Source organism: Rattus norvegicus, chromosome 7, assembly GCF_021556685.1.
Source record: "Rattus norvegicus strain SHRSP/BbbUtx chromosome 7, alternate assembly SHRSP_T2T, whole genome shotgun sequence".
NCBI classification, from domain to species: Eukaryota; Metazoa; Chordata; class Mammalia; order Rodentia; family Muridae; genus Rattus; species Rattus norvegicus.
In genome coordinates this window covers 81,503,054-81,516,193 of record NC_141540.1, presented here as the reverse complement: position 1 = coordinate 81,516,193, position 13,140 = coordinate 81,503,054, and the positions used below count along the sequence as shown (strand labels likewise).

The window sequence follows — 13,140 nt, the reverse complement described above, 5'->3', positions numbered from 1 at the left end:
ACGTGTGTAGTTAACTATTATCTTAAAGGTAATGCTAATAATATATAGATTATTATAGATTATATATTATAGTATTTCATCTGTTCGTGTGTGTGTGTGTGTGTGTGTGTGTGTGTGTGTGTGTGTGTGTGTGTGTCTATTTCTACTAAGTGCCAGACACTGTTTGAGCTTAAGGCTTAGTCACATCTGACTCACCATCTGTACTCTTTTCCTAACCTTTCACTGGAGAACATCCATGTTGATTTCCCCATAAATGCTCTATTACTGCTTTTGCCTAATGTCAGAATTTTTATTCTCAATGAGTCCTTTGCAGAAGCCGCCACTCACTGTTCAATATCACAGTGTTCACTGTTTCAGAACCATGAAGCTTGCATTTTAAAAGACTTGTTTGGGAGATGAGTTAATCAGCTATGAAAACACACACAAAAGGAGATGCTAGTTGACAAACCATCATGAGAACTTCATCGGGCACACAGGCGTGTCCTAACTGTGAAGACTGACATAGTCTCAAAGTTTATGCAATTAATTCTAATATAATGCCAAAATAAGTTTGATCTCAGCTTTGCTAAGCCTGCCTCAGATAACCCATTTTCCCATATACCTTAATCAGAGAGAAAACATCCATAATATAAAGGCAAACAAAAGATATTAATTTGAAGTAAAGAACCATCATCTTGGTTGACATCAGCCTCTTTTGAGCTGTATGGTGTGTGGTTGAACCTCTGCATATGAGGTTTCTCCATATTGCTAATACCTCCTGAATCAGTTAAACAGTCTTGTGCCGCAGAAACGTCAGTGATACCCTTGTGAATTGTGTTTTCTGTGAAAAGTCACTTTAGCCCTCCGGAGTTCTAGGATGAGGCAAGGTCCAGCATTCTCCTTATGCCAGACAGAAACAGACATATAGGGGGAAAGAGAGGACACAACTTGCTTTTGGTAGGTTTTACAAGGTGATGTCACAGATCAATCACTGATAACATATATTGAGAAGCAATCCATGCCACAATCCATGTAGCAAAACTAAAATATTGGATTGAGAGATCAGGTAGGGCACTAACTGAAACATAGAGCCCATATTACAAGGTTTGAGTGACTTCTCAGAGATAGCGACCTCTTTAATTCTAGACATTGTATTTTAAGTCAGAAAGCAGGAAAAGATCCATTACTGGAGAAAAAAAAAACCTGTTTTCTCATCCTGGGACTAGCGGTTCCTGTGAATCTCCCAGAGCCAAATCCATGGTCGGCGTGAGTCGTGATTCACCACTAATGCCTCAATTTATTTTGACAAAAAGCAGCTTATACCCCTCCCTGGCATTCTTCCTGTTGCTGTGACCATCCCTTGCCAGTCAACTTGGCTATATCCTCTTACCATGATCCTTCCTTCAGTATTGGAGATCTATTAGATGCCACCCTCTTGAGAGTCCACTTTTTTTTTTTTACTTTACTCAATACTCTTATCCAGTGTCATTGTCCTTAAAATCTCAACAGTGCCAAAACTACTCGACAACTGTCTCTTCCCAATCCCTCTCCTACTGTCTTGTCCCAGTCTCTGTCAGGCTTATGCTCACCTTTCACAGAAACGATTGTAATGGACGTGATGCCCAAAGGTCCATCTAACCTTTAGAACTGTTAATTTAAATTTGTGTGTACATGTGTGTGCCTGAATGAATTTGTGTGCATCACATGTGCAGAAGCTCACAAAGGCCAGAGAGCATTGGGTTCCCTGGAACTGCAGTAATGCATTCCTGTGAGCTGGATCGTCTACTGGAAGGGCAGGCTGTGGTTCTCTGTGTTACATTACCCTAGGTCTGTGTGGCTGTATACTGTCAACAATTAAAATTATATCATTCTGCGAAGCCAGGACCTTCTAACGTTAAACTTGCCAGTGTATGAAGCTTCTAGGAAGACATGTTCTGTCTTAGACTCGGTTTCAGGTCATGAAGAATACCTGCTTTCTTCCACAGTTAGTCCTTGGTACATCAGACTATGTTCGTCTGAGTTCGTGGTAGAACTGATGCTATTCTATCTCTTACAATGCTAACCTCTTGATAAACAGACACTGAAACCAAAGCACTCTAGTGGTGCTCTTAGGTAGACACAGACAGAAGTATTAAACGTATTTTGAAAATCCATGTTCTCAAAATACACACAACATCCATAGAGGAGCTCTCCTTAAAATGCACTCACAAATGGGTGGAAAGATGTGAGTGCACTTCAGTTAAAACTTATTCAAAAAGTAAACCAATTACTGGGAGGAAAAGTGGTTCTAAAGTGGGTAAAAATAGATAAATATCTATGGATTATAATATCTGATGGGAGTTCATGCCTTCAACTTGAGTTTCAAGAGGTGAGGCTAGAGAGACAGAATTCCATCATCTGCATAGATGAAGGCTAAATTTGTTTTCTTGAACTGATGAATGAAGTGAGTCTTCACATTTGGGAAAAATGATGGAAAAAATAAAGTCACATCTGGACAGATCACATGTCACTACAGAATATCAAAGTATGAAAGGATATGTAAAGGAAAAAGGAATAGTTGATTAATAGTTTCCTTCCTGACTTTCCACAGCAAGAAGAGAGGCCAAAAAAGTAATGGAATGGTGTCTTCAAGACCTGTGACAAAGTCACTGACAACAGACATTTGAACATAGCCAGTTCTATATAAAGAACCAAAATATGTTTTATGCTTAACTGAGCTGAAGTTCTCTTACAAAAAAAGCATTTCAAAGAAGACTAATAATTTATCTCAAAAATATAAATTGGAAGTGAGAGGTAAGAAACAATAGTGCACATGAGTGCAGGAGGATATCCGTAAAGCATAGGAGCACATTAAGTACATATTTCCATATAACATGAATCATAGTATCGGATGAAACTAGAAAACAATTGATAAAAAAATATCTGAAAAGAAAAGAAAAGCAAAATTTTTAGGGTGCCATGGATACTGCATTATTTTAAAGTCTTTGAAGACTTTAAATATCTGATCACTAAAGTAATAATTCTCTATGAAAGTTACCCAACACCATCATCTATCCACCCAGAAAGTAAAATTTCAGTGACTGATACTAGTTTGAAAGATTCATGCTTACAATGAGTTATTCAGACATAGTTTTTGCCAAACTTGGTAGGTCAAAGAGTAAAACAATATGATGATCTGAGACAAGATAAAAATACTACACTAGAGTCTGCAGTAAACAATTAGAGAATACAGATAGATAATTCCAGTGTTCATGAAGGTTGAAAATTGTCCCTCTACTCAGAGCCAGTGCATGGACTCTGAGAATGAATCTTTTCCATAATTTTTATTCATGATGATGTACTAAATCTGAATCTCTTCATGTTCTAGGACTACTTTCCCAACTCACACAAAATGATATGCTATTCAGGTCTCAGAAGGGTTAAAACCAATGTAAAGTCTATTGAAGGCTTCTTTGGGCACAGAAACTACACGCTCACCTACAACCAATTCTTAGAATAGAACTACAATGGTCTTTTTCATAGCCGATACTGAGCTCCCTTTCCCCAACTTTTTATGTTCAAATCCAGAATCCTCATTGGGACAGTGTTTGACTCTAGGCCTCCACAGCAGTAATTAAAGTTAGAAGAGTTTAGTGACTTAGCCTAAGCATAGAACAAAATGGGTCAGAGTACCATAAGACATAGTGACCAGAGTGTCTGCTTTGAGAAAAGGCCACATGAGTACCCACCTAGAAGCTGGTCACCTGTAACCAGGTAAAGAGACCTCATCACACATACCCTAGCATTGACCTAATGCTTTCAGTATTGAAAACTATGAGGAAATAAGTTTCTGTTGTTTAAGCCCCCCAGTCTAAGACACTTCATTACGGTAAGTCTGGCACTAATCTAGTGGTAAGCAATGAAAATTTATTGGTCACTTTTGAGCAATAAAGTCCACATGTTTAGTACCATTTTTAGTACTATAGTTTGTACTAATTTAGACACTGAAATTGTGAAGTCTCAGGTACAGGAAACCACTCTTATTCTATTACTAGTTATTTTGTGAACTACATTATTTTGAATGCAATACCTTAGTGGCACTATTATTTTAAGAAGCCTCCATCGCACGCATTATTACATATGAAAGTATTTCTTTTCCCTTGACAATCTTTGAGAAAAAAATCCCCCCAACTTGAGTGAGTCTAGTCTAGAACCACACTCATTGTATAAACACAATAAATTCTAATTGATTAAAAAAGATTAAGGCTTATTGGCTACTAAAGTTTTAATTAAAATCATTCTACAGCTTACAGCCTGTAGTAACACCCACATCAGGAATTCGAGCAATGCTGGGGCCAGTTTTACTGTAGAAATAGAGCTGAGTAAATGAAATACAGTGCACAGGTGCAGGCAGGAGATGAAACGCTTCTGAAATGAAGAAAAGAGTAGTGAGTTACGGAAAGTATCGGAGCTGTCAGGGTAAACATCACATGTTTCTAACTGATGTTACCTAGCTCAGACAACAAGGCGGATTACACAGTGGCTCCGCACAAAGCCAGTATGCAGAACTTAAAACTTACGTTAGCCAATAGAGGTTAATATCAGCTCTTGTCCCTAAGGGTAAAGATTCAGAGAAGCAACGCAGTACTTCTATCCCCCACCCACCAACGGTTTACTACCACAGTGACCACGCTAGCCTCTCACTGCTCGCGACTCCACTGCCCGGAGCCCCTTCATAGTTCCAGGGACTCACCACTGCAAGAAGCCCCCTACATAGTTCCAGGGACGCATCAGTGACTCAATGGCTCGGCGACCACAGTGATGAAATGTGGTAAGAGCAAATTCCTAACTGAGCAAGACTAACTTAAGACAGGTAGCTGAAACTCATATGCAGAAGGCGGGTGACATTCCGTGCGGCACCCCTGTTAACTTCTAGTGCTGGCACTGCAAAACAAACAGAAGCCCAGAGCCCTTTAGACAGGCAGTTATGATATGTTAACATCTTTCAAAACCTACCTCCGGGCTAGAGGAAAATAATGTTTTATAATTTCTCCAACAAATTAGCTTTCAATTGATTTTATTTTCCACCTTTCCACGTTCTGTGTTTCCAATCACAGTGGAATGAACTGATCTTCTCTTTCATTAGCACCAATTCCTAACCACAATGCTTACACAATTCTACCATTAAATATTTTACTAGTTTCACATGTTTCAATTAAGTTTCCTGCATTTAAAATAAACTATGTAAATATCACCACAGGATGTATATGGTTTTGAGAAGTAATGCATGTTTGGCACTTATCTTCTTTAAAGACAATGAAAAACTAGGAGCTAGTAGGAATGGCTTGTACCATGTGGGAGACAGGAATGACACCCGAGTTCTCTGGAAGACAAGCTTGTGGTAATAACCACTGAGCAACTACCTTGGGCTCTATTAATCTGAATTTTAAACTTCAATCTAAGTATACCACATATGGGTCGAAGGAAAATTAATCAAAGATCAGAGTTTCACCATTAGTATATCAGCTAAGGCCATGGCCCAACTTATGATTTTATTATCTCTAGAAGAATCAGTAAAAAGGAAAACCAAGCCCTTTGTCAAGGCCACTCCTATATATACATATATAAATACTTATTTATGTACATATTTACAAATTATTGCTGCTATGTTATAGAGAACAATTTGAACAAGTGAAGAGTTTTACACAGCCTTGAGCTCTTTGTACCCACTGAACATCACTTTGTGTTCAAAATTAAAGGGAAACTTGAGATCGGCTCCCAGCTCACTCCAAGGCCTTCCTTCTTGAACAGAATATAAGGAAGAACCAGTCTCTCAGGCCACCATCAGAACTGCTTCAGCCAGCACAAGAAGAAGATGCTCACTATTAAAACAGATCCCAATTTGAGTTGACAGGATCAAAGCCTGGGAATCTACCACAGTCTATGTCTCCAAGGGGTCTCCCAACTCTTACTATCTACGGTCTTAGAAAAAGTCAGGTACCATCACTAAGTCTCTCACCATGAGAGTGACTGGTCAAATCTGCTTCCCATCCATCTAGACAGTTGCCCACATGAAGCAGGCCTGTCAGGAAGGGTGTTATCTTAGCTATTCCTGGCCCTCTCTAGGCAGTATCATCCATTCTGGGGAAAATAGCCAACAATCACTTCTTTAGCACATAATTCTTTATATATGAAGTTAGACACATAGAAACAGTTTAAAACATACCTGAACAAGATTTTACAGTACAATTTTCACAGGATGCTCAATATATACTGTTTTCCAATCTTTCAACCACTGTTAATTGATATTTGGTATCAATTAGAAATACGGAAGCATTATACCCAAGAAGATAATTATCCAAATCCACACAAACAAATGGGTCAAAGCTGAGTGCTGGCCCTAGAACTAAGTTGTGTGAGCTCCAACCCCCTTGTTCAACATCTGAAAAATGGACGCTATCCAAATAGGAGAAGTATGACAGGCAGCTACTCTGAATTTTCACGGCTGCACTGTGCTTTGGATCACTGCTCCATGTTGCATTTGCTTTGAAAGAATTAATTTCTTCTGGATTCAAAATACAGCACTAAGAATAAACTAGCTATCTGTAAAGTGAAAAAGAAATGACTATATACTCCTCACTTGAAACACTTAGGACTAGAAAGCTGCCACGACTAGGCCAGGAATGAAGAGAGACACTTCCTAAGCCCAGATGTATCACTAGACAGCTATAAAACCTTGAAGAACACATGGCAATTATCTAGATAAAAATCTCATTAGATGGAATGGAAGAATGTAAGATCAATGCCTCATGTAAAGACACAAAACATTGTTGTGCTATCTCTCTTTTAAGATCACCCTTAGCAACCATTTCTCTATAGAAAGTTCTAGAAAATCACTTGATACTTTTAAAAAAAGCCTAGGACTTTTTCTTCACACACAAAAAAAGCATTACTTAATTCGATGAATCCTATGAGAGGCAGTTTTTAATTCTCTGCCCATGATGGTAAAATCTGTGGGTAGAAATTATTTCAACATTGTTCAGTCTCAAAACCAAATCCACCAATTCCCAGTTCTTGAAAATTCTGCCCCATGTACTAGAGATAGGGACACATACTTCAATGTCATACTTATTGTGAACATACTCCACTCCCACTACCACCTATAACCCCCATCATCCCCTTTCCAATCACTAATTGTACAAAGGACTTTTTCGTCAAAAAATGCAGTAGTTTAATGTCTTTGTTCAGTAAGTATTTATTGTCTATTTTGATCGTAATGCCTTGTTAATTTGGAGGAAGCAGAAGAGATAAAAGTTCCATCCCGCTACACTTTCATCTTGGGGAGAGTGTTTAAAATGACCACAGTAAATAACCTCAAGGATAGAAAGTGCTGCCTGAGAGGACATCTTCAAGGACAAAGCAGGTTGGTGTTAGGGTGATACACAGATGTCTCAGAGGGAAAGAATCTTAAGAACAATTAACAGTTAAATCCGCTGATCAAAATGCCATGATCAAGAATAAATACTTGTGACCAATGCTGTCCATGTGATTCTTGGGCATAATCACATACCTAGATAGCTTCCCTACGATTTTAGAAAACAGCAAGCTCATCAATGCTGTTCCTTGACTTTCCAACCTCCGACCTATGTAGAGAGTTGCACATACATTTACGACGCCTCATTTCCAGCTCCACTGTTCCCATTTGTCATCTCGATGCTCATCATAGGAAACTTCCTTTTAAAAATTAATTACATATATAAATGTGAAAATTAAAAACAAATGGTAAGAAAAGAAAGGGTTCTCTAAATCAAGAGGGAAACAGGTGAAACCTCTCTTAAATATTAGCAATGGCTGAACTTCATTTTTTCCCCACTTGCCTGAAAGCTAGCCTCTAATGACATAAATACAATGTTCAAAATGGTTTTCAGATGCACTTGACAAGTTTTATCTATGCATATCCAAAGCAATCTCATATCCAGCCATTTTCTCACTCAAGCTAGAAATATTTTAGTCCTTACCAATTTTCTTTAGCTGCAGAATCATAACTGGACACTTGACACTTCTTCAGCAAATCATAAGCAAGAAACAACAAAGATGTTCTACCCTCTGCTAACAATCAATGTGTTCTTCTAGCTCTGCCCATTCCATGAGTTGAGAATTGGTGGTGTTTATTTATCTGTACAGGGGGCTAGGAAGAAACACCAGAGTCCCTCTTAATTTCTAGGTCAAACATCACTTCCAACTAACCATTGGTCCAGGGTCAAACCAATGGGAAACAAAGAGATGCTTTACAGGAGGTTAGGGGTTCTCCTTGAAAAGGTTGACTCATGGTTATAAAATTAGAGTAGGGAGAATTAAAATGATTATGCTCTAAAAATGACTTAGGAGAAGTGACAGGGTTGTTTTTAACCTAAATATTTTTTAAGTACCAAATTTGTCACTCTTCTAAGTTATATGTTACAAACTGTAAAATCACTTTATTGCAGCCATAAAAGAAATGAAGCACTTTTAGCCAATGCTTTTCAGTAAATCAGGAACTTTGTATTAAATCCACATTTTATTTGCTTATATGGACATTCTTTATTTGGACTGAATTGGTATAAATCGCTGAATCCAGAAGGAGGTGTTTTGAGTAGTCCTGAAGGGATGAGGAAGTAGGCAACAGACCTGGGAAACTGTTAGGGGGGAAAACAGAGACAGTGGCAGTTAAAACCTTTAGCTATGCTTGAGTTGAGAGAAATCTATTCGTCCAGGACGGATGTTTTTAAAGACACACACTCCCTCATGATCACTTCTGCCCTCAACTAATCAGGGATGCTTTTAATTGCCTTGATTTTAAATATTCACCTATTAAGTTTGCAAATTATTATGTAATTGCATATTAGCTAATGGATGATGGTTAATGATCGGCTATAAAATTAGATTATTAAGAGATAAATGATGTAAGTATTTCCATAGACTCTCCGACTCTCTCTCTCTCTCTCTCTCTCTCTCTCTCTCTCTCCCTCTCTCTCCCTCTCTCTCTCCCCCCTCTCTCTAATACAAAAAGGGTTTTGATTTTATAGCACTTCATTCTTTAAAAAAAAATAGGAAAGGAAACTCTAAATGAGAAAGAACCTTCCTAATCTCATTTCTTATTAGCATCTCGGTTAATGCTAGTTACCATTGGAACCATTGACGTAGGTTGCTTTATTCACAGTTGATGTATACTCTTCCTGGGTATTGTCAAAATGAAGAAGCTGTTGCTATGATAAGTTTTTTTATCAAACTTAAAACAATGCGAGTCAATCATTGCCCATCATAGGACATTTTCCCTTAACGTAAATAACAGGTTTGAGCAGACAAACATAATCATAGAGAAAGGCAGGTACACAAACCTGAAACCCCACATTTAAGAGCAAACCTCCGGGGATTGGGGATTTAGCTCAGTGGTAGAGCGCTTGCCTAGGAAGCACAAGGCCCTGGGTTCGGTCCCCAGCTCCGAAAAAAAGAACCAAAAAAAAAAAAAAAAAGAGCAAACCTCCTAGATTTTACACGGGAGGAGCATATCCAGTAGTCAAAAATATGGCTTAGTCACTTTGCTAATGGACTATCAAGTATATCATTGTAATCTAATATAAATCAATTACAACTCAACCACCACAGTAGTAAAACTGCCATATGGCAGGGTAGCCTGTTTGAGGCAACAAAGCCTTTCTTAAGTGCTTTGGAACTTTTCCAATCAAAGTTTGCAAAATAAGCTGCAACATCAATATTCCTTCTCCATTATGGAAAAGTGTGTTTGCATGTGTGTGTTTTGTATGCTATTTGCATGTGTGCATATAGTTACTTAATCATCCAACAGCAAATATTAAACATCTATAATGTATATTAATATAAATACTTTTTCTGAGTGTCGACATTTCTGAAGGCATTAGCATTTTGAGGGGTGCAGAACCCTATATTTCTCTTACTCTATGGAAGTTTCTGCTAAATAGAAAAGGTTCTTAAAATAGTAACCCTGATGATAAAGGCTCTAAAAACTGTCCCTGGTGTTCTTCAAGTCTTCTGAGGCACAGTTGATTCTACCTTTAATATACCATAATAAAAATAAACCCCAAGTCTCTAAATATTGACTAAACATTTACTGTGTTGGAGGTGCTGAGATGGGCAAAACTGGCGAAATGAAGAAGTAGTCAGCCAGTTAAGAAGATAAGCCATACACATGTAAAACATTTCCAATAAGATTGTGAGCATCAACTTACAACAATGAGAGATAAAATAACACAATGGCATTTGATTAATTTCCAAATAAATTATATGAAGTGCTGTTGTCACAGGGGGTTCCCTGGAGAGAAGGGAGAATTGTAGGAAACCCTGAGTTGGGTCTTTAAAGATGAGACCATTTATCAGACTAGGGGAAGAGACATGTCCCAGGTGAATGAAATCAAAAGGCTAATAAATCCTAAATGCAGGGAGTACCCAGGAGGCAAAGGCCAGCTATTTTTCAAAGCTAAGTGGTTTCCAGTTGTAGAGATTAAGTTGTATTAACTCTAATAGTAATGAGTTGATGGTGTGAATTCTGTGATGTTGTATAGAAAAAAAAATTATTTTCCAAGGAAATTATGAAGAATTGATTAGAATGAAGCAGAGGGCAGACGGCACAGTCCTTTCAGATTCTTTTTTCAAGTTCTTAGAGCTTTAGCACGGCAGGAGCTAGCAAGTGATAAGAGAAGTACAACTCCTTATTTCTGAAGCTCTACAATGTGATTTCGATTCTTTAAAAGGCTAAGTGTGAAACTGCAAGTTTATTGATCTCTGTGTAAACTTGCAGCTGATTCTATAGGTTCTCAGTGATCACTGGGCATCACGTTTTATGCACTTGAAGATCTGGCTTATCTGTGAAAGTACTCAAAGTCTAGAAAGTTCGAGTTTGGGGTAACAACACGAATGCTATTCTAGGAACAAATAAAAGCTTCGAAGTTGGATCTAAATAAATGTATCTGGGCACATTGAGTTTAATGGTGATTTAGGGAAAGTTACAAGGAAGCAGGGTTTCTTCTGTAGTCAGGGATAAAATTCCAGGCATCACTGCAGAACAGCTGACCTTAATGGAAAGCTTAAATAGTGGTGTTTATCAGGAAAACTTCTGCTTGGAGGATATGGAAAGTACTCTAGTTGCACAACATCATCCCCCATCTCCCGAGACTCCCTAGCTGGTCCTCAGTCTTTTAGAGAGAGTATGAGTGCTTGACCTGTGACTTCCCACATTCTGATTGTTGACTTGACATACTCTTAATGATGCCATGAATTAAATGAGTGAGAGAATCCCCCCGTGAGAGAAGTATGCTGCTCAATTATATAGACATAAAATGATACAACTGCACCTGGAAAGCTGAGCAACTACATGACGTTCTTTGGGATTGTGACTGCTCAAACCGAAAGGGCATCCCCACGGTAACTAGCTCCAAGGCTGCAGGCTTATGGCTCACCCACCTACACAATTAGCTTAGCTGGAGTGATCATTTATCTCTGTGGCCTTGAACCTTGAATGCATGCGATGAATATGTTACCCCAGCCATGCGTATGGACAAATTATTGCCAAGCTGTCCTCAACCTGAGAGATGTCAGTAAGATTCATGATGCCAAGAAATTCAAACATGGAAACAAATGAGACCAGAATAAAACTGAAAAGAAATGTTCAAGAATAAGGAGAAACTGTTCAAATGAGATATGTGAAGAAAAGATTTTTAACTTTTCAATAGGCAATAAAACCATCAAATACTTATTGAGCATAGCAAAAGTTTTGTAAACTCATAAAGTATTGGTTTTAGAGGACATATTGATGGTGATAAAGAATTTAAAAGAATTTGAAGTTCAGTAATCTTTAATATAAATAATGTAAAACATTAAATAAGCATTTTTAATTATTAACAGGAAACATGGGACTAATTAATATTAATAAAATATATGCTTAAAACTTTAAGTTAGATTGACAGTTCTGTAAGTTAAGAAGTGCAGAAAATAGACTACCTTTATATTATGATTAATATCCTCAGGTACTAGTTTCTGTAACTTACATGCTCTTCAAAATATGTATGAAAATATCTAAGGTTATCTATAATCCTGACAAGGGTCGATATGTATTTGGTCCATTTTCATGATAACAAAACTGAGGCAAAGAGAAGTTGACTTAGCAAACATCACTTAACTAAAAATTAGAAACTAATATGAGAAGAAATAAGCCACACGTAGTGTTTCTCAGGTAGGTGACTACCTGTGTGGTCCCTCAACTCACCTAAAAGGAGTAGAAAAAGGAAGTAAATGGAAAAGCCAATTTTTTCAAATATTCTGAATTATTATGTTTAATATACTGCTTGTAAACTTCTGAGATGCCCACTGTATTTGATATGCCTTTCATACAGGTAGGTTACACATCATTATAACAACATACTAAGTACTTACTGAGTACAGAAATGGGATGGCTTGTAATTGAAGCAATCGTAAGAACTATGTGCTCTTGAGCATTTATTTTGAACCAGGCACTCTGTGAAGGCCAGTGTGTACATAAGCCCTTGTAACGCTCAGAAGAGAGAGCCAATCTCATCAGCAAAGCATGGAATTAGGAACCATATTGACATTATTGTGTTTAGAGTCATCTTAGTACTCACAGCTTTTCAAAATAAACTCAATGGTAGAATGTTCACAGCAAACATTAGCTTTTTGGTTTTTGGTTGCTTTCCTATTGGAAAAGGAAACTGTACCTATTGGTACAGTTAGAGTATACTCTCGGTTTGTGGGTGAAGAACCTGAGGGTACAAATGCCCTAACCTAGGAAATGAAGGAAAGATGATTTGAAATCTGCTAGTCAATCACCAGTGACTGTACAATACATGTCTTTGGAATGTGTGCATGCATGAATGACCATACTGGGCAGAGGCAAGCATGTAAAGGGGACATTACAGGACTGGCAAGACTGACCGCTGGATGAAAGCACTTACCGCCATGCCTGATTACATGAGGTTAATTCCTGAGACCTACCTGGTAGAAGAAGAGAAACAGTTCCTACAAGTTATCCTGTGACTTTCACATACATGCTCTGATATAGTCACAACACACACACACACACACACACACACACACACACACACATTCATACACACAGGCGGTTGTGTACAAACAAACACACACATTCATACACAC

The 13,140-nt window shown here is 38.0% G+C and overlaps 1 protein-coding gene across 2 annotated transcripts in view; it reads right to left on the bottom strand.

The window, feature by feature from the left end:
• Positions 1-13,140, bottom strand: part of Zfpm2 (zinc finger protein, multitype 2) — a 431,825-nt gene that overhangs the window by 280,832 nt on the left and 137,853 nt on the right.